Below are 23,348 nucleotides of genomic sequence, written 5' to 3'. Positions count from 1 at the left end.
TCACCTTTTATAGAAATCCTTCATTTCTGCCATATCGTTCAAGCTTCAGATGCTTCCTTCATCTTAATTTCTTCAACTCTTCCTTCTTAATATCCCTTCCCAGGTATAAACATCTCTCTTCTCTCAGGGCATTTTGCTTAAGAATATCTAAAATTTTCAAAAGTGACAATAATAAATAGATACATATATACACAACAGAATTTGATAAAACTAATTATTTAGAACAATTTTCTTTCCTTTTTTTCACATTTCTGCCCTCACTAAGTCTTTTTCAACTGGCCTACCACAAACAAAACAGTCTATTAAGGTGGCTTATTATTACGCCAGCTGTAAAAAGATATTTTTATTTTCTCCTTGTTTAGCACTATTAAAATAATAAAATTTTAAAATCAAACTAAATGTATGATAAAATAAGAGTGGTTAAATAAAGTCTAATATATCCATATTATAAAATCCTATGCAACTATTGAAAGTTGTTTTTTGTATGTATATATTTCACATAGATATATAGGACAATTAAAATTTTAAACAGAGTTAAGATTCAATTAAAGAAACATTTAAACTAATAATAACAGGATATGTGGAAGTAAAAAAATGTATATTGTTGTTCAACAAAAAATTTGTACCAATTTTTATGTCTATCTGTATTATTTCAGAGTAAACACTTTGTCAGATACCAACATTGTTTTTTATATCTTAAAATTATAAATATTTGCCAAAGTAATTGGTGAAAATGGTTTGTTCTTAGAACTTACTTTATATATTTTTAATTGCCAAAGATCATTCTGAAGATTAAATAATCTTTCAAAAATATTGAAAATTTATATCTATTCTTTTGTTTTGTTTACTTTTTAACTATTTTAAGTGGCTATTCAAAAATTTTAATTGCTTAAAGTTTTCTGTATTTAAGAATATTAACACACTGGCAGCTGTGTGCATTATGCCCTACTTGTATGTTAGTTTCCTTTCTGTGGCACATAGTTAAATTTATCCAACTTTTTAAAAACATAAATATTGTAGTAATGATATTTACTGCGTGTTTTCTATGAGCCAAGCGCTGTGTTAAGTACTTTACATTCATTTTCTCTTTTAGTTTCCTAACAACTTAATGATGAAGTTTCTAGTATTATCCCCGATTTACAATGGGAACATTATGGTTTAGAGAGGTTAAGTAACCTCCTAAGTTTCATAGTTTGTCATTAATAAAAACAAAATTAAAATGGTTTGACCAACGGGAGTATATTTGTAAGTACTATACAATACTGCCTTTACAGTCTCTATTTTTGTTCATTGGTCAAATAAGGTCTCTTCATCCTAAGAGTGTATGCATAAGTATATGTATTTCTTTCTAGTTTTCTATGGCTTACATTTTATATTTGGGTATTTAAACTATTTTATTTAGTTTGATGTAGTTCCAGTTGTTTATTTTTTCCTTTGTCCAAGGGGATATATTGGCAAAAATGTTGCTACAAGAGATGTCTGAGATTTTACTGTCTATGTTTTCTTCTAAAATTTTTATGGTTTCGCAACTTACATTTAAGTCTCTTATTCATTTTGAGTTTATTCTTGTGATGGTGTATGTTGGTGGTCTAGTTTCACTTTTTGCATATATCTGTCCAATTTTCCTAGCACCATTATTTGAAGAGACTGTCTTTATTCTATTGTATATTCTTGCCTCCTTTGTCAAATATTAATTGACCATAACATCATAAATTTATTTCTGAGCTCCCTGTTCTGTTCCACTGCTCTATATGCCTGTTTTTATGTCAGTACTAAGCTGTTTCGATGACAATAGACTTGTAGTATGGTTTGTGATTAAATATTGTGATACCTCCAACTTTGTTTTTTCTTTCTCAAGATTACTGAGGCTATTTGGAATACTTTTTGGTTCCATATACATTTTTGGAATGTTTGCTCTAGATCTGAGAAATATGTCACTCATATTCTAGTAGGAATTGCATTGAGTCTATAGATTGCTTTGGGTAGTATGGACACTTTAATGATGTTAATTCTTTCAATCCATGTATATGCTTCCACTTATTTGTATCTTCTTCAATTTCTTTCTTCAGTGTCCTATAGTTTTCTGAGTACAGATCTTAGACATCTTTGGTTAAATTTATTCCTTGGTACCTTGTTTTTTTTTGTTGTTGTTGTTGCAATAGTAAATGGAATTCTTTTCTGTTTCTTGTTCTGATAGTTCATTGTTGGTGTATAGAAATGTCACTCGTTTCTGGATATTAATTTAGTATCCTGCTACTTTGTTGAATTCTTTTATTAGATCTAGTAGTTTCTTTGATAGAGTTTTTAGGGCTTTCTATATACAACATCATGCCATTTGCAAACCAATGTCACTTCAATAAATTCAATTAAAATAAATTATTTTATTTAATGTTGGTATAAATTGTGAAGTGTATAGTTTGGACAAAGCAACCAACTTTCTAGAAGAGAAATGAATTTATTTTTGTGCATTAAAATAGTGGGAATTTTGTAGAGTCTTAAAAATGCATTAAAATGGAGATAGATGTGATAGAATACTTTGCAATTGGTGCTTGATAAAAGTTTTAAGCACATGATAAAAATGATACTGTGCAGTAAGAAAATTGGAAAAGGCAGCTTAAGTGATATGTAGAGTTGCACATTAATGCTGAAATGTGAAAATGGAGCCTGGCCATGAATGTAGCCTTTCTATGGCACTCTGCTGAACGCACACTTGCTACTTAGAATGTATGGAATAACTATTATTTCACATTTATTTATTCCTACAGCACCAGGGCAAAGTTATAGGTAAATATAAAAATATCTCTGATATCTCCTTTCTCAGTCACTCTAAGAGGTGCCTGTTCCTGTTCTCAAGTAGAAAATAGGCTGAAGAGCGACCTCCCAGAAGAAACAAGTTCTTTGTTATCGTGAACCAAAAGAACAACCACCACCACCACCACCACCTATAGTTTGAACAAAAATATTGGCCTAATGTCATTTTTTCTCCAGGGAGATAAAAAATATATAGTATTTATTCACACAGTAGTTTATTTTTAACACTGCTTTTTATTTTTATTTTTTTTCTCGAGAATCCTTTCAGCATAGTGAAATGTGGTAAGAAGCTTCTTCAGTTCTCTCTTCCTTTTCCTCCTCTTCTTTTCTAGACCAACAAATAAAGGCATTTTTGCTAATGATTCTGAAAAATTTGGTTGCTGGTTTAATCCCTGAGCATACTTCCCAGTCAGAACCTAAATTATACCTCATTAATTCTAGAAGAATTCTTGGCTTAGGTTATATTTTTAAATGTGTTCCTAAGTCACAGTTGGCCTTACCAGATGCAGTGACAACTTACAAATTCATGACAACCATAAGAAACACAAATCTGCATTCATGGCTATATGGACCGAGAAATGGGAACTAATCCAAGTCAAAAATGACTCACTAAGGCAATTATTGTTGGGTTGTTAATCACCATTTCTTGGGAAATTTAAAAATTTTACCAAATTATTCTATTTCTTACTTTAGTTTTTTTAAAATAATTGTCTCTAGATAGTAAAACAATTAATATTAAAGCATTAAAATAATTCTGAACAACTTACTATGATGTATGGTTTCAGAAACTCCTGTGCTGTCATCTTGGTCTGCCCATGCACTATTGTCATAATCAACAGTGGCAACAAGTTTTATAGTGACAGTTGTTATCTCTTCTGGCAATTTAGAAACATTGCAATGTGTGATAGGGCAACAGAAAGACAAAGTCTCTTAATTGAAAGAGAAGGGATTAAATGAAAGAAAAAGAAAAAAGTGAGGGGATATATATATATATAAATGAATATATACACATATATATGTATACATCTACATATCTATATATCTACATCTATAACTATGTAGAGATAGAGATAGATATATAGATATTTATATGGTGGGAAGATTTTTACTCATGAAAAATTCTTGGCTAAAAAATTTAAACTGGAAGTGTACAGACAATAGAGCAGAACCTTCCAATCTTACTTACCTCTATTACATTAAGTTACTATGAGAAAGGGTAGTAGTATGGAGTGTGGAGCTTAACTTTGGGTGTTTGTTAATATAATTGATCAATGTGGAGAGGACAGACAGTCCTAAAAGGTTAAGCCCCTGAGCTCTATGAATGCACAATGTCATTGCTTTAGGGAAATATATTATGTGCCTGTCATTTTGGCTTCAAAGACAAGATTTCTTTCTAGGATCGAAAGTCTTTCAAGAAGAAAAATTTTAAAGTTATTTATGCACAGAACTTTTGACATGGAATCATGAGAAATGAAATGGACTTTTGAACTAAATGGATAGATTGATAGATAAATAGATATTTACAGAAAAAAATCTGGGTTTGGGAGATACTTATGATATTGTACACCCTCTTCATGTTATCCTATATTTATGGACAGTTATTTTCTGAAAGAATCTCTTAGATCTAGAAATTTCTGCTGGAAAATAAAATTTTGGTTTCAGGCTTAGGGCTTTAACTAATAATAAAATGAAGATAACTAACATTATAATACTGATGTTATTCAGAGACATAACTGCCACCATAAGTAAAATTACAAAACTAGAATTGCTCTTAATCACCTAAGAGCGCTGCAGAATGGTTACAATTACACACTGTTCAGAGTCAAACAAGTCTGGGTCAGATGATGCCTTTCCCCACTTATTTGCTACATGAACTTGGACAGGTTGCTTTATCCCCCTGGTGCTCAGTGTTTTCAGCTATAATAAGAAGATAAAATACTTCATGGAGATCAAAAGTGAGATAGCATATAAAACACTGATTGTGATGCTTACCCCAGAGCAAGTAACCCCAAATTATGACCATTTTATTAGCAATAAATAATATACAAATACATATTAAGAAGTGTACAATTTATATTTGATGCAGGCTGCAAATTAGATAATTAACCATGAGAACAAGTATTCCTTAATAAAACACAGCTCAGACTAATACACTGTTGATGTATTTACTTTCAGCCCCCTTTCACTGGAGCTTAGCTTTGTGAGTTTTATCATGAGAACTAGAGTGGCAGAGAACTGGAAGTTAAATTTCATGATAGAATTTCCAAAGGTCACTGCTAAAATGGTGGTTGTCCTCATTCCAGTGGATTATATAATTTAATGAAGTCCAGGCACTATGATACTTAATTTATATTGCTTATTTTTTCCCTCTGATTACTAATATATCTACTCCCCCAGTTCTGTTTCATGTATCTTGAGCTATAGAACGTAATCGATCATGTAGTCGCTGGGCAATACAAATTGACTAAATAATGGTATTCATCCTCTCTCTTTACTTAAGGAAGGACTCCCCAGTCTCTGGCACCCAGGGGAGAGTATTACACATTCACGTACCATAATGTGAAGGACATTTGTTTGCTCTGTTACAATTATCCTACCTCTTAGCTATCTTCAAATGATACACACCTTTAAACAGCTTCCCCAGCGCTATCACATGGTAATGGACCAGCTCTCACACCTTCTGTTCTAAAGTTAAAAACTAAATACTTGCCAGCCCTGGCTGGTGTGGCTCAGTGGATTGAGTGCTGGCCTCCAAACCAAAGAGTCGTAGGTTTGATTCCCAGTCAGGGCGCATGCCTGGGTTGCCATGTCCCCAGAAGGGGATGCTTGGGAAGCAACCACACATTGATGTTCCTCTCTCTTTCTCCCTCCCTTCTCTCTAAAAATAAATAAATAAAAATCTTTAAAAAGAAATAAAAACAATAAAAAATACTAAATACTTTTCCTCTCCCCCAAAATATAGCAAAAACAATGATAACAAACAGGTTCATATCTAACTGTGACTTTCTTAGAGATACAAGTGATTGGCTTATAAACCCCTTCTAAACTTCTTCCTCCGTAATCCAAATCAGATTTACTAGAAGTCCCAGACTCTGAGTTAGCCCTCAATAAATTTGGTTGAATAGACTGTACCTAATCCCCAGTTTTCTAGAACTGAAATGGAGAAGCCCTTATCTTTAACTTTCACCTAGTTCATTGTTATATACTTTGTTTCCAGGTTTAGTTGATCATTTAAAGGGGATCTAATTAGCAAGGGGACTAATTTTTGTCACTCATGTGCAGGTGAGAAACAGTAAGAGAAACATAAATATGCTTGACAGTCCCACAGCTTTTATTAAAACTTGTTTTTCCCAGTCATTTTCTTGGAGTGTCTGGAACCATACTGAAACAAAATAAACACATAAACTTAGGCTACTGTAACTAACAGAAATATAATTACAATAATAAAACAGATGGAGTTCTAAAATAAAGGAGAAAACTGTGATTTTTTTTCTATTTTAGAGATCATTTTTATGTGAGTAAAGAAAAATTATAACCTCCATTGGCTATGTCAGTAAAAAAATGAGGTGTACTGATGGGTTTGAATCTCAGAAGCAGGCAAACCAGCACAGAGGGTATTCTGATAAAGTATGAAAAAGTCCTTTTATAGAGGCAATGAAGTGTTTTTCTTTTGAAGTCGAGAAGATGGTTTGCAGTGGACTTTTACAGTTAAGTAATCTAAGACTTTGAGTAGATAATGAAAAATGACCTGCTTACGCTGCAAGAGTAGCAATGAGATTTTTTGGTGTGTGTATCTTTTGGAGCTAGAAAAGGACTGGGATGTCTAAAGAAAACATCTCAGACTATTGAACAAAATTAATACATATTTTTATAACCTTAAATTTCTAACAGATTACAAGAAATGACTGGATGAAAAGTCAGTGCATCTCTAAAGAACAGAAAAAAGCAATATTAGACCTGAGTGAATTATTAGATATGGTTGAGTAGAACTGATTTTTATACAGCCCTTAATATATACTCCTTTGTTGCAAAATTTCTAGCAGATTCTATAAATGTAATACACAAAGCAAGCAAAGAATATTTGTCCAAAATAAGATAAGGTACAGGGAGGAAAATAATTAGATCTGTTTGAAATTTAATTTAGATCAAACATATATTGTCTGGCTCCAAATAAAAAATATTAAATATAAACCCAGACAACAGTATTTTGCTGACAATTTCTATAGGTGATATTAGAATCTGTCTGTCACTTACTCTGCATTTACTGAGACAGTTTAAGTCTGGTCACTGTGCCGCTCTTACCTTCCCCTGCAGGTGTGACATATATTTTTTGAGTAAGTGAAAATGACTTCTTTTTTTTTTTTTAAGATTTTATTTATTTATTTTTAGACAGAGGGAGAAAAAGAGAGAGAGAGAAACATCAGTGTGTGGTTTCTCATGTGCCCCCTACTTGGGACCTGGCCCACAACCCAGGCACATACGCTGACGTGAAATCAAACCAGTGACCCTTTGGTTTGCAGGCCAGTGAACTCAATCTACTGAGCCACACCAGCAAGGGCAAAATGACTTATTCTTAAAATGTTTTTATTGGGCAAACTCCAAATGGTTTCCTGACCACTCCTCACTCACATGCCTTGGCCAGACCACTGGGACCTTAGCATTTCCTATCACAAAGAATAGATCTGACTCCATTCCTTTTTACTTTGAACCTTGAGACCTATGTGTTTTAAGTGCTTCCTGCCTGCTCTCCTTGACTCTGCCTTTAAATAAAATTCTAAGAACTCCTTGGGTGTGGCTTATTCTCACAGTTGACCCATTCATTTTTTCATCTTTGCCCAGAAATCTTCAACTGGTCATTGAGATCACACACATGCCACTTTCATAAAGTGAAATGTATAGTTTTAGCTAAGTTGATATCCCATAATAGGCACTCCTGATGTGCTGCTAATATTTATCTAAAATCCAGCATTAGCATCCCATCTAATCTCCAGCTTATAGTGCTCCACCTACTTGAAACAATTCTCTTTGAACTCCCTTTGCTTATCTAACTTCCTTATCTCTTTTTAGTTCTTCTCCTCCTGTTTTTTGTCCCTTCCTTACCTCATTCTCCTCCCTCACTTTTGGATATTTACTATGTTATCCCCCCTACTACCTTCTTCTACCTTGATTGCAGATGTATCATCTGAAGCTATAGCAATATCTAGAGAGCTAGAGATAGTAGCCACAGTGCTGACATCAACCCACGAAGGACACAATGACTGAGAGAGATAATCTGAGTCTCTGATGGCGTAGTTAGGCCCACCATTGGTTCTTATTATGAGAGAATGACAAAACCAAAAAGCAAACAAACAAAAAAAAAGCCCCGTTTCTTTTAGTCAATCTTGGGTTTTTGATTCATTTTAGCCAAATTTATTTCTAACTGATAACAGAAACAATAAATATTTATTTTCTAAGGTGTACTCAAGGGGAATTAATGATCTCTTATGAACAACAATAGAAAAGGCTAACATCTAAATGGTAAATAGCTTTATAAATTTAGGATGGGATTTTTTTTGTAATTTTTAAAATTATTTCAATTACACTTTACATGCAACATTACTGTTTATTAGTTTCAGGTGTACAGTATCACATACTTTACAAAGCTCTCTCCGCAACACTTCCAGTACCTACATGGCACCATACATAGGTATTACAACACTGACTACATTTCCTATGCTGTAGTTTGTATACCAGATCTGCAAAACTAGCAAAGCTGGTTTTCATGCTCCTCACCTATCAGACCCAATAAGCAGAGACAGGGATTGAATCTTTTGGGGTGCTTTATACAGATGGCTGGAGATCTGAGAAAATGGAGGGTTTGTACCCTAACAGACTGTCTTAAATTCCATCTTAAACCAACCCTTTTAATAAGGAGAGGAAAAGTGTAGGTAAGAGTTTTGGAATTCAGGGGAAAAGCTAATCAGATAAAAGCAGCATTCTTTCATCTGTGCCCCAGGGGGTGGTCTTTATCAGTGTCCTGGGAGTGGGTGTCTCCCCCTGTAGCACAATGGCTTCTTGATTGCTTGCAGTTCTCCCCAGGCAAAAAGGTGCAACTGCTTATGGTCCCCTGGAGTCAGGGTGGGTCATGCCTTCAATTCCTGAAACAATAGTTTTTTTTACATGCATTGATTACTGAGCTTAGTTACTATCTGAAACTAAATTTTTCCAACATTTGAATCCCCCATCATCTGTACTTCTCAATTCCTTCACATTTTTCACCTACTCCCGCTCTGGCAACCACCGGTTTGTTCCCTCTGGTAATTACCATACTGTTGTCTGTATCTATGAGTCACTTGTTGTCATTTGTTTTCCTTAGTCCCTTCAACCTTTCTTCACCCAGCACTGAAACCCTGCTCCTCTGTGACAGCCATCGGTGTGTTCTCTATCTACAAGTCTGCTTCTATTTTGTCTTAGTTCATTGTGTTCACTAGATTCCACATGTAAGTGAAATCTTATGGCACTTATCTTTCTCTGACTGGCTTATTTCACTTAGTATAATCCTCTGCAGGTCCATCCATGCTATTGCAAAAGTTAAGATTTCCTTCTTTTTGAATGGATGAATAAATGAACAAATGTAGGCTTCTCCAGTGCTAGTTTTAGTTACCAATAATGTTTCTTTCGCAAAGCCCATAAATATTTTTGCTTTATACCTTCTATGTAGAATTATTATTGGGTCTTTTATGTGTATGTGCTCCCTCATCAAAATGAATTATAGACTCTTCAGAGGCAGAGGATGTGACTTAACTCTTCTTTCTATTTCACTAGATCAGTATGTAATAAGAACTTGTTAATTATGATGATAATGATAGTAATGAGGCTGATAAAGATAATAGTAATAAAACACCTGCAGTGAAAAGAATTTAATTCTACTCTCAATTGCTCATATACTTTAAGCAATGACTGACTGTATTTTATTCTTTCCAAACAAAGCATTATGATAAACACTGGAATCTGCTGAAACGATAACAACAATGGACTTTAAACTTGCCACCGTCTCAGTCTCATGTGGAAGAGATCTTAAGACAAGGTCTCCAATGGATACCTGTGTGGGCATGACCTTCAAGCCCACGCATGTGGCCCTGTTACAGGGTGCAGCCAAGAGGGGGGACCCCAAATGGACATTTGAAATGGGGTCTAGAACTTAAGGTGTCCAGGAGATTTTAAGATGTCTCCATCCCCCCACCCAGGATGTGGGTTGGGGGAAGGGACAAATGGAGCAAGGCCATTGAGAGCTGTTTTGCATAGCAACAGCCTTGCAGCTACCCTCTGGTGTGGTCATTTAACATATCTATAGCCTTTGGCTGGTTGCATGGATATGTTAAATAGCTGTGATCATCTCTGAGCCAGGGGAATGGAAGTAACTTCCCCACCAACACGTGACTGGGGCAGATCCCCCAAGCTACAGCGCCTGCGTGGGAGCTCAGAGAAGATTGGCTCCAGGACATGGGGCCACGCCTGCCCAGACTCAAGATGGCAGCCCAGTAAAGCTGGAAAGATATGAATTCTGGCAGGTGAAGCCGAGTGTGGGAGGAGTCGGAAATGAGGCTGCAGAGGAAGATTGGCCGCGGGGATTTAAAACCCAGACTTGGCGGCCATTAGGGGGGAGAACCACGCGGCTTTGGCAGAGTGGGGACTCTCCCCTTCCCTCAGCCCTAAGAAAGAGAACCATGCGCAGCCCTGAGAAGGAGAACTATGTGGCTTTGACGGAGTGGAGACTCCTGCATCCCAGAGAGAGAACCGTGGTGCTTTAGGAAGGAGAACCATGCTGCCTTGAGAAGGAGAGCCATGCGCAGTCCTGAGAAAGAGAACCACGAGGCCTGGACAGAGTGGGGCCCCCCCGCAGCTTTAGAAGGGGGAACCACCACCTGGTTTTAGCAGAGATCCTGGCGACTCAGCCGAGGGTGCCGGGAACCCAGGGAGGTCTCCCAGTCGAGAGGGAGTACTAACTGGGAAGAGCCAGAGGACTGCCTGAGCCATGGACTTCGTTTTCCTTCCCTGAGATACGGTACTCTGGACTGGGCAAAGCGGGAAGGAAGGAAGGACTGTGTCTGTTTGTGGGTGTTTTGGGGGACTTTGGGATTTTTGATAAAGACATTAGGTCACTACTTTAAGTTTGTATAGCATTAAATAAACATTTCCTTTCCTTTTCACGAATCTCTGGCATTGAGAGACGTCTTTCCTCGGGCGGCGGACATGACAGACCTGGGGCCTTTTAAATAATAGTATATCGTCCCAGGCCCCCCTTGTTCTGTTCTGTAACAGCCCTACAAGCTTACAGATAGTCTGGTGACTCTGAGGAGAACAAAAGTTGGTCTGAGCTAAATTTATTACCAGCACAGCCTGTTCTTTAAATTAAAGGTTCTTTTAATTAAAGCGCTTTTGCTCTCAGTTTGGCTAGCAAAAACATGGTACCTTTTTAAAAATCTATTTAAGGTTATTCTTCCTTGTATAAAATAAAAATAAATCATGATGGATCAAGAAATATAGAAAAATGAGAGAACTTCTTCACTAAAATGTGGCAGAACAGCCGGAATCTTTTACACTCAGTGCCTATCGAAAACTGTAGGAGACTTCCCCATCACTCTCTCAGTCCTCCAAGATCATGTCACAGCCTCTTCACCTGCAAACACTTCCTACCTAGGTTAGGTTCAAGAATTAGAGGGCTTTCACTGGGCACTCTTGAGGTGGGGCTTTTCACGAAAGTTACTTTACAAATACAGTTCAGTACAAATAAAACCTAAATGCATTGCTGAAAAGTGTGAGTCCCCTTACACCTTTTCTGTTCGTTTTTTTCTGTCAGGTGTGTACTAGCTCTTGTTTACTCTGGACCAGAATAGTCCTCCCAATTTCTGTTCTTGACCAGATAATTTTACTCCAAGTGACTTTTATACTCCAGAAATATAGCTATTTTAGGTTGGGTTGATTCGAAAAGATTCAGAATGAGGTTTTGAAAGTTGGTCAATTTGGAGCAAGCTTTTCTCTCTAATCAACTCAAACTGTTAAGCACGAAGCAGAGCTTTTTCTTCAGAGTTCCTGCTCAGCCACAATTACACAGTATAAACACAGGTGCAGTTTTCCTCCAGCTGCCAGAAGAACTTAGCTACCTTCTTTTGTACCCAATCTTCTATTTTCTTGCAACCTTGTTTTTTCATTTTTAATTAAATTATTGGGGTAACATTGGTTAGTAGGATCATATGGCTATCAAGTATACATTTCTGTGATACAAGATCTGTATTTCCCACTGTTTGCCCACCACCAAAATCAAACCTTCTTCCATCACCGTATATTACTCCCCTACTCGCAAACCCTTCTCCACTCCCTTCGCTCTGGTAACCATCACATTGCTCTCTGTGTCCTTGGGTTTCAGTTTTATATTCCATGTATGAGTGAAATCATATGGTTCTTGGCTTTTTCTGACTGGTTTTGTTTAGCATAATATTCTTGATTATTTCATCATTTCTTATGGCTGAGTGTTATTCTGATGTACATGTGCACCACACCTTTTTCACCCAGTCCTCTATTGCAGGGCCCTTTGGTTGTCTCCATGCCTTGGCCACCTTGAGTGATGCTGCAATGAATGCAGGGGTGTATATATCTTTGCGAAGACATGTTGTTGACTTTTTTGGGTAGATGCCTAGGAGAGGAATTGCTGGGTCAATGGTAACTATTCTAAATTTTTTGAGGGACCACCAGACTGTTTTCTTTAGCAGCTGTACCAGTCTATACTCCCACCAGCAGTGAAGGAGAGGTATGTTTTTCCACAACCTCTCCAACATGTGTTATTGCCTGTCTTGCTGATAATAGCCATTCTAACAGGTGTGAGGTGGTATCTCATTGCAGTTTTGATTTGCGTTTCCCCAATAGCCAGTGAAGTTGAACATCTTTTCATATATCCATTGGTCATTTGTATGTCTCCTTGGGAGAGGTGTCTGTTCAGGTCCTCTGCCCATTTTTTAATTGGATTGTTTCTTTGGTCTTGAGTTTTATGAGTTCTTTATATATTTTAGAAATTACTTCTTTGTTGGAGCTGTTGTTTGCAACTTTTTAGAGATGTGCCTTTTCCATTTCCTGAAAACAAGAAATTTCTGAGCTCTTGCAGCCTAAAGTTATATATTAAACTTTTAAGAAGTCAAAAGACATACAAACAAATCTAAGATATCATAAAGCAAAGCATATGTGCATTGATGGTAATAATGTTTTGTCTTTTAATAAGGCCAAAATAAATAAACACATAAATAAATGAAACAGAAGAAAAACTTTTTCTTTTTTTGGCCTCCAAACAACTGTGGGTGGTAGAGAGCAAGAGCTATTCTGAGACTTCAGATGATGAAACTGAGGTTCATAGGACTTTTTGAAAGCTTCACAAATATTAGGTAGTCCAGCTGCAACGTCACCTTGGTTCTTTTGATGCTGAAACCGCTGTCCATCCCGAACCTCAGTGTTTGGGAAACACTGGAGTGTTTGCCTTCAAACACCTTGCAAATAACCACTGCATTTTGACTACTCTTTTAGGGTTTATAAAAGCTAGAATTGTCCTCTTCCAGCTCTTCACAAAAGGCAGGCATTGACAGTTAACAGTACTTCCAAAAACCTAGTAAGACACCAGTCCTAGCTTAGTTTGAATATGTATAATTATAGGCCACTGAGTTCAAATTAATGATGAAGCTTCTTATGGTAGATCATAGCAGTTTGCCAGTATGCCCTTTTCTGTTTCTTCTGACTTTTCCCAGACAAAAAAAAAGGCCATGCCAATTAAGAACTATCAATATGGTCATTTCCAGGGTGATAAATTAAGTAAAAGGGTGAGCCTTAATATACATTTGTAATAATCTCTCTTGTGTATGTGGGGGTGTGTATTCTTGTGTGTATTTATTTTGTGTGTATAACTTTATTTATATAGGCCAGGAATTTTTAAACCTTTTCATCTCAGGGCACACATAAACTAATTACTAAAATTCTGCAGCGTGCCAAAAAATGTTGGTTGCTAATCTGACAAAAATTTGCTATAATTTTAATACATTCACACAGATGGCTATTGTTGTGTTGGCTGTTATCGATTTTTTTGACAATCTAAGGGAAAAGAGGTTGCCTCTGACTAAACAGTTAGGTATTGCATGTTTTAAAAATTCTTGCAGCACACCAGTTAAAAATTGCTGATGGCGGCGATGCTAATGATAATCTCTGCTTCATTACATTAATTTAAAAATTTTAATGATTAATAAATAAAGATAGAAGTTAATTTTTTCAAAGAAAAAATAATATATTAACTCTTTAAATACAAGTTTTGTAAATGTACAAATGGCTTAGCTGATGAATACTGATCTAAAATTATCATTAGATACAGGCAGTTTTATTTTTTTTCTAAAAAGCCAGTTTATTACTGTGTGTTAAAAAGAATACATAATTGGTGTAATAAAAACACTGAGGGCAGAGGGCAGTTTTCCATTTTCCTTGTATCTGGGGTGCTTCCTCAGCACCTGTTCACAACAGGCATGCACTAGATTTAGGTTTGATGCATCAGTAGAATCTTATAATTTTGTATTAAGAAGGACCATAATGGAGGAGGCTATGCATGTGGCAGGAGCAGGGAGAATATAAGAAATATCTGTACCTTCTCCTCAGTTTTGTTGTGAATCTTAAAATGCTTTAAAAACAATAAAATTTTAATTTAAAAGAATGGACCATGGAAGTCTTCAACAGCCCATCACCCAGAGCAACTTTCTTTCACAACTCTCTTTCCTTGTAAATATCTATCTTTGCCTGAATATCTCGGTAAGAGGAGTTTTGTGTTGCATGACGCAGAGGACAAGTGCTTCAACTGTTGAAAACTCTCATTTGAGTCAAAACCAAAATCCTTGTAACTTCCTTGGAATGGTTTAAGTTTAGTGTAATATTAATGACCCCTAGTTTTGCCTTCAGGCTAAATATGTCTAGTTTCTTTGATAGCTCTTAGGACAATATCATTTCTAGACACCTTGCTATATTGACCAGCTTCCTCATAATCCCGCTCTTCATTTTGCTTCCCTGAAAATGAGAGCTATTAGTGAGGCAAAGCTTCAGAGGTGGTATGATCCATACAAAATGCATCAGAATGATGGCTCTCATTATGTCAGCAAAATCCATCCATTAATGGTATCTAGGTTTACTTGCATCACATTATGACTTCCTGTTAATTGGAAATGAGTGGAAAGTCCCCTATCTTTTTACATGACAGTTTTTAAGCCAGGTAATTCTTCTACTAATTATGAATCCACGTATCAACACTGTCATATAATTCACACATTTCCATTTAACATCGACAATGTTATGTGAGACTTTGAGAGGAGTTAAACAAAAACAACGTAATTTAGATCTAAAGAATTTACTTGTTGGAACAAAGTATGTTGTTCTATATTTGCAGTAGTAGCTTTGGCATGAGAAATCCAAACTGATTCATTATTTATTTATTTCAAATATAGAATTTTAACATAATAAAACCACAAAAGTGTTCCTATGATTCTTAGAAGCCACTCTCTTGGTTCTTTATATTTTCTCTTAGCAGTGAATGGAACAGTACAAGCTCAAAGTAGGTGATGTAGTTCTGTTTATTGTTTGACATTTTTTGTGTGTCATTTGTTAACCATTTTTTTAGAGAAAATTAACTTTTTCTTCATGATTTGAAAAAATTTGGTCAGTGATTTTTACATTACAGTATTTTCAATAGTTATTTTTTATTTATTAATTTGGAGATTTTCACTGATTGGATTTGGAAAGACTCTCCATATCCTACCCTTAAATGTTTCCTGAAGTATAAAATGGGTAGAAACCCCCCCTGGCTGGAGAGAGCTTTGATTTTGCTTTCTCTCCAACATGTTTTGAAGTTACCTTGTCTTCTTCAAGAATTAGCATTTGCCATTAAGGTTTTCTTCTGCCCTCCTTTGTAAGCTTATCTGGCATTAACCAAATAACTAACCATAAAAACACCACCACTTCAACATTTCTATGAGTTTCACACTTATTTTATCATGGCTTGTTCAAAAAATGATAAATTTTTTTATCATGTTAAAAAATAAGTCCCTTAATCTTCTTTTGATAATCTTTGTTTTTATATCTTATTATTTAAGCATGAAGTATGAAACAGGGTAAAAAATATCCTCTGCAGCTTTACTGTTTATTTTTCTATCTATAAAGACAACAGTGGAAGTGAAAGAGCAAACTCACATATGTCTTCTTGCCCAGATTAAGTAAATAGGATAATAAAGAGTGGTTACAAGATGTGAATGATGAGTGTGAACAGCACTACTATGGATAGTGTTAAAGAGAAAGTCCAGTGAAAAGTCTTGTTTGGATATCTGTTCTCGAGTGGACAGTTCTCTCTACTTTCTCTCCTGGTATTTTGATGAAGTAGTTTATAGAAAAAGGAGCAGGACTATGAAGAAAAGAAACAAAAGAAGAGAATAAAAAATGTGACAGCAAGTCATTGTGTCTCCACTTTCCAATCATTATTCGGTCCAAGGTTATGTTGCGGGGCCATCCAACCAACCTTTCAGAGCATACACTCTAAACAAATTGCTGTGGTATAGATGCAGAGCTCTGTTCTTTCAATGATTAGGACAGCATACAAAGAAAAGGTAAATGACTCACCCAATAGTTGCACTAATATGCAGCGCGAGCAGGTGGCCACAGCCTGCAAAGAGCAGAAAAAGTCATGTGGTGAACTAGAGAAAGAAGGGCGACTGCACAGATCTAATTAAGAAGCAGAACTGAATGTCATCTACAACTCTATACAGCACTGATATTATGGGACTACATTCATTTAGGGGTTAAAATTCTTGGCTTAATGTGAAACTTGGCTACTTGTACCGGCATGGCAAATAGATTTATCTGTATTATTATCTTGATTTGAACTCATTCTTTCTTTTCACTGTGCTCCCCATTTTGCCAAGAAAATTCACTTTCAGTTACACATATATCATAACACTTAAACATTAGTTTCACTTGCCTCTGGTTAATAACTTACCTTATATTCAAACATCCATCAACATAAAATCAGCATAACAACTTTTATGAATCCCTTTATCATCAGCACATTCTAAATGCTTATACAATTCACTCTCTGGATTCATATAGGAACTTGCTTAATAGCCCTTTAAGTTACTATAAACGTTGGTTGCTTTCAATCGTAGGAATATTATTCATGTTTTCAGAGTGAGCACAGTTTTGGTAATTGTTCAAGTTTAAAACCACTGGGATATAGATGCAGTTATCTCTATAATCAAAAAAAAAAACTTTTTCAAATGGCTATAGAACCTCCAGGATTTTCAGCTGCCTTCTATCTACTAAGAACTCTTCATAATCATCTTGGTGTAAGTTTGAATATATCTATATCATCTATATTTATATCTATATCTATATCTATATCATCATCTATATCATCATCTATATCTCTATCTCTATCTCTATCTCTATATCTATATCTATCTATAGAGAGAGAGAGTCTGTTTTGAATGGAGAGCTACCGAGTGTCTCCATTTTGGGTGCAGCAGGATGGTGGGACAGGTGATTCTGTTTTGACTTGAGTTCACTCGCAGCCTCCTGTGGAACCTCACCTTGGTTGCTGCATAGTAAAGAGATATTGAGGTGAATAGCATAATGGAGTGCTGAGCTGGTTTTCAGGGAGCCAATAAGCACTGCACAGACACTAGGTGTGAACAAAGCAATGTCTCTGGAAGGATTAAAGGCTCCTGAAAAGAGAAGACTGAAAGATGGCCAATGACACGTTTATTCTATTTCATTTATACCCGAGGCCATCCTTGAATGATGCTAGCTGTTTTTCCTGCAATTCAGCAATGATGCATATGGAAATGGTGTAAGCTATTTAAAAATAATTACATTCATTGAAAATGGCAATAAATATGACAACAATAAATAGAAAATGAATTTTAGATGTCATAATTTTTCTCCCTGCCACTAGCATTTTCACTTTATCTAGATATTCAGAGTAAGAAGTAATTGAACAAAGTCTGATTCCTATAATCAAGTTGTAATGTTTCATATTAAGCTCAGTCCATATCTTCAGGATGATATGTAGAAATTATATAAGAAGGTATAGAACTACATATAAGAAGATTGCATTTTTCCTTCATTCCTTCAACCTAAACTTATGAAATAAACACTGTATGTCCACTGTATACATGCTTGGACAAACTAGTATGGGAAACTTGAGAGAGTCTTTGTCAAGGCTCTCATCCTTGAGGCCTTTGTAGTGTAGCAAACAGCATGTAGACTAGATACTATCAAATCAAATATGTTTGCGGCATTGACCCAAATTACTGTGATGGCCTTAGGCTTCATGACTTAAGTCTGCTTTCAAGTTTTCTGTGTCTAAGTTTTCTTCCATACCTAATGTTGATGATATGTGCTTTTATGTTCTAATTATAGAGTATTATTATTATTATTTTATTATTATTTTCTGGAGATAAAAAGGAGATACTTAAAATACTTGCCTTTAGTTAGGTAGGCAGGATACTGTATTTTTAGGACCACAAAACACACCTAGGTTTCAGACGAGAAAAATAGGGTAAAAATTTTTGAAGTAAAAAATGTGGTAAGATATTTAATAACATAAATAATGTAGGCCACCGCCTCCCCCTGCCCCCCCACACACAAACACAGCAAGCCAGGTGGGCTTCATTCGGACTATAAGGTGCATACCATTTCCTCCCAAATTTGGGGGGTACGTCTTATAGTCCAAAAAATATGGTGTATGTTTTCCTCCTTTTGTTGTTTTTATGCTCCAGTTTTCTTTTTGCTTTTGTTTTAATGTAGAAAAACTGACATTCTTTGTGCAGGATTTCCTGAGTAATTAGAATTTTTACTGTAAAATGAGTGGTTTTCAATGTTTAAAGATTATATTTTCACAGAAGATTTTGTGGCTCTATCAAGGCTGCCACAATCTGAGTGAGACTCATGGTAAATGAAGCTGGCCCCTGCGGAGAAGGTGGAATCATTTCGCCTAGAGTCTCTTTCTCCTAAAGGTCTTCTGGGAATGAAGAATGTTGACTCCTAATGCCCATGGTGTGAAGTAGACCTGGTCAGTGGGAAGAAATGACCTCCACCAAAGCCAACTAGATGGAAAAGACAATGGAGCTCTCTGATGTAAACTGACCTGAAAATAGAGAACCTAATCCTAGATCTAATTTTAAGATAGAGCTGAATCTAAGTTTAAGACAGCTGTACCGGGAGGAAAGCTGGTTCCAGTCAGGGAATGGTTGAGACTGGACTTTATCTCTGAACCAGCCCCTTCAGTATACAAAGCTCACCAACGTATGTAGTCAAGCAGGATAATTAAGAGTAATCTGTTATTTGTGGTCATCTTGTAACACAACAGTACACAATGACACGTAATATACAGGAGTCCAACCATAATACACTGTTGATGAAACATAATCTTGAAGAAAGAAGGTCCTTTTTCCTTAAGGGATCCCATTGCCTACCAGGAATCTAAACCAGTCAGGGAGATATTAATATAAGACCCAGCTTTAAAGGGTTGTTCTTTTCAGTTGCATCACATGATAGCAAGGAGTGTTAGAGGTAGTCTTATTAGGCTCCTTCCTTCCCCTCCAGGCTTAAGTGATGAGGGAGCAGGGTAACTGATTCTCAAAAAGGGGATACATTTGTTTTAGGAACACTTGAGGGAAATAAAATATTGACTAGAATATTAAAGTTCCCAGCTGAGTTTGTGTTTCATGTTGTAAAGCAGATCATAGTAATTATAAAACTGGATAACCAGACATATGCAAATAGAATAAATGGACTACCTGGAATTATTGTTTAAGAACTGAGTAAAATATGGGTGTTGAGTTCTGAAACTGCTCAGGGAAAGATCAGCTTTGTGTTGGCAGAAGGAAGAAGGCATCTTGATGAAACCAGAGTTTGGAAATGTGCTGGTCTTTGAAAGCTGGGAAGAGTTCAGAAAAGCAGAGAAGGCATGAAGAATATGTCAGTCGGGGCAATGGTACAAAGTGTAGAGAAAAGAATGTATATAACATATGTTTAGGAATAATGAGAAGATAGTAAAATATAAAACACAAAGTAATTTTTTCGGTATAATTGCCTAAAGGATAGAAGATAAAGGAATTTATGACAAAAATGATCACATCTAGAACTATCTCATTAAAATGGGTATTTTGTTCCAAAAACTATAGCACATATAGCATTAATGTTATACATAGTATATGATTTACCGTCAATGGGTCAGGGCATATCAATGGGTCAGGATACACACACACACACACACACACACACACACACACACACGAAAATGTACGAGATTGATAGCTATTTATATCACTGTACCATACCAAGCACCCCCTTCATTTTGCATTTAAATAGAAGAGTTACCATTGCTAATTTTGATAGTTTAGAAGACAACAGACCGTAGTCAGAGCTATTGCTTCACACTTCCAGAGGGTGTCTCTCACTTTGTGTCCCATGGATACCACACCCCTGGGATGAACACTGCACAGAAGGCATGTCAGTAGGTGGTGACCCTAACTGCACATCTCTTTCACGATGTGTGTGTGTGTGTGTGTGTGTGTGTGTGTGTGTGTATGAATGTGTCGGGTACCAAAGAAAGGCATCTGGCATTTCTTGGACAAAGAACTCTGGACTTTTTACAAATGTCATTCTACATCACCCTCACAAAATTCTTACTGGGTACATGCTATAACCCTCATTTAACAAATGAAAAACCTGAGATTTAATAATTTCTTAGCCACAGTCATACTTTTGTACTTGGTGAAAATGAAGTTAGACCTAGATCTGCCTTAATCCTTGATATAGCATGTTTGTGTGTGTGTTTTCTTAAAAGATGGATTGCAATTATTACATGTATAATATTATTTTATGGTCTGAATCTATTCTAAATGATGTAAAAATCTAACTTGTCCTCAAAGTGCCTACCCAGAGGAAACAAGATAAACCAGTAGGATATTTAAATTACAAGATGAGAGATTGAAAATAAAATAAAAAGCAAAAGCTAAAGTAATGCATGACTAATTAAGGAATGAACTTTATTAACATTAACTGATGAGTCTGTGTCTTCAAGAAGAGAGGCACTATAGCATCATTCATTCATTTATTCATTTATCCAATCGCTGATTTCTTAGGCGTTACACTGTTATGCCTGGCTTGTCATATCAGGATGAAAAAAGGCATTACTTAAAGAATTATTTTTGTTTGTTTTTGTTGTTTGTGATACAGAAGTTCATTCTTCCCTAAATCGTTTGCATGAGGACTTCCATAAAGGCTAGAAATCTCACAGTAGAAGTGACACTGCAAAATTCCTATTCTCCTGGGTCTTTATTTACTGTGTTCCTTTATTGTTGTTGCTTCTTTCTTGTAAATATAATGTTCACATAGAGATCAGATATAGTTGTCCAGAGTCTGTTTATAAATTGAATGATACATACATCAGTCTGTGGTTATGACAATGAAATGTATTGGGCACTGGATGCTTGTTTCTTGTCTGTCTCTTCCACTAAATTGTAAACTCTTTGAGGAAAGAGATTTTGCTGTATTCATTTTTTATCTTCATCACCTTTTATAGCAGTTACTAATAAATATTGTCTTATTAAGTAAATGACTCAATTACATAAATGGAATTTTAGTAATTGCTTTTTCTGCCACACACACTTCTTTCTTATTTTCCAAGGCTTTGAATCAGCCACTTTTTATGAATTTCTAAAACTGTAAATTTGCACCACTAAATATATTATGTAGTTATGTATTATTTTGCAATGTTTTCTGATTGTTTCATGTGCACGCAATTATCTTGTAATTTAAAAGCAAGTTTTGCAGGAAGCTGAGTCTAAGTGATAAAGTTTCCTGTACCTCCTACCCTACTGAGCCTTGTCCAATACTACGCATATGGCAATAGATTAATTGATTGAGTCCCTCCCTCCCTCTCCCTCTCTCTCTTTCTCTCTGTCTCTCTCTGTTCCTGTCCTTGTCTTTTTCTTGCTATGTGTATATATATTACATACACACATATGTACATATGCATATATGAATATATTTGTATATATTTTATACAGCTTCAACACAATTAGATGAATTTTAACTCAGTCATTTGGCAACTTCTCACAATCATCAGTGTGACTTTTGAATTAAAAGAGAAGAGAGAAAGCAAATGAGCAATGCTCTTATATTAGTATGACCTCCACAAGAAATAATTCTCCATAAATTGTTTGGAATTCTGGGTTTTCACAAACTTGCCTGCAAGACTTACAGTTCTTTGATCCTGAGACCTATGAGTATAACAAATAAAATAAGCAATTTGGTGCATAGGACTGCTGACATAAATGTGAATTAGGACTTTGTGATATGAGTAACACTGTGTCTTTTTACATTTATCCTCGCCATCATGTGCGAGAATCGCCCTTTCTGATGACACACTCCTCCAATCACTCTTGCAGGACACATCTTCCTAAATATCCTCTGGCCCCAAACAGAGAAATATTGTTATGATCAGATTTACTTCTCTAGTTTCCTTCAATGTAAACTTTTACTAACTTCAAAGAGAATTTGCCAAATGAATGGTACAGTAATTATTCATTTCTAGGCCACAGGCATTATTTCACCAAGACAGTACTTTTCCAGACTGATGGGCAGTATTTTTATAGTTGTTCATAGAAAAATAAAATCACTTGCTGCAGTATGATTTTTTATGATGCTGTAGTTCAATATAGGTTGGTGTCAGCCACCTCGCTTTTAGATTTAACTAAATTGAAACAGTTCACAAAATGTAGTGTTCTCACAAAGAAACAAAAAAAGAAATATAAATACCAGGTCTGACTGTAGGGCAATCAAGACTAAATAATAACCACACCATGAATACTCGAACCTGTTTTTATAAAGATAAGCTTACTAGCAAATATCTAATTTGACTTGGAGATACTATACTTCTCAAAGCTATTGTCTTAAAAACTCTCTTATCTGTCCATGCAATGCTCATTCCTGCTATAAAATTAGTCACTCCTGGCAATAGAGGCTTAATAAAGTGAAGGGATGATATGGTTCTGGATGGAGAAGGAAAACATTCTACAGCACCAACAGGGACCTGTGTCTTCGTTTCAGGGAAAGGGCACATTGGGAAATGTTGTATGGCTTTGCTTACTCTTCCAGTTTTTAGAATAAAACCCCTAAAATTTGCTTTAGTGTGTGACATCTATGACACAACATTGCTAATGAGTATTCCATTAAGCATTATATTTTTATCTATATTAATATACTGACTCTTCACCTAGATTGCAAACAACTTGGACTGTAGAACCACAGTTTTAGTAACTGTGTGTGCTGGTCTTTGTAAAGTAGGATTTCTTTGAGCTTTAAATAAAATATTTATGTAAAATACTTGCAGTGCCTAGTTTATGATAGATTTTCAATAAATGCTTTATTTTTCTTAAGCCTGTACCTCCTTGGGTGACCAGTAGGGAGACTGTGTAGCAGAGCATTAA

The sequence above is a fragment of the Phyllostomus hastatus genome, unplaced genomic scaffold (genome assembly GCF_019186645.2).
Source record: "Phyllostomus hastatus isolate PE091 unplaced genomic scaffold, TTU_PhHast_1.1 phas_contig_80, whole genome shotgun sequence".
NCBI lineage: Eukaryota > Metazoa > Chordata > Mammalia > Chiroptera > Phyllostomidae > Phyllostomus > Phyllostomus hastatus.
This window is presented reverse-complemented; position numbering follows the sequence as displayed.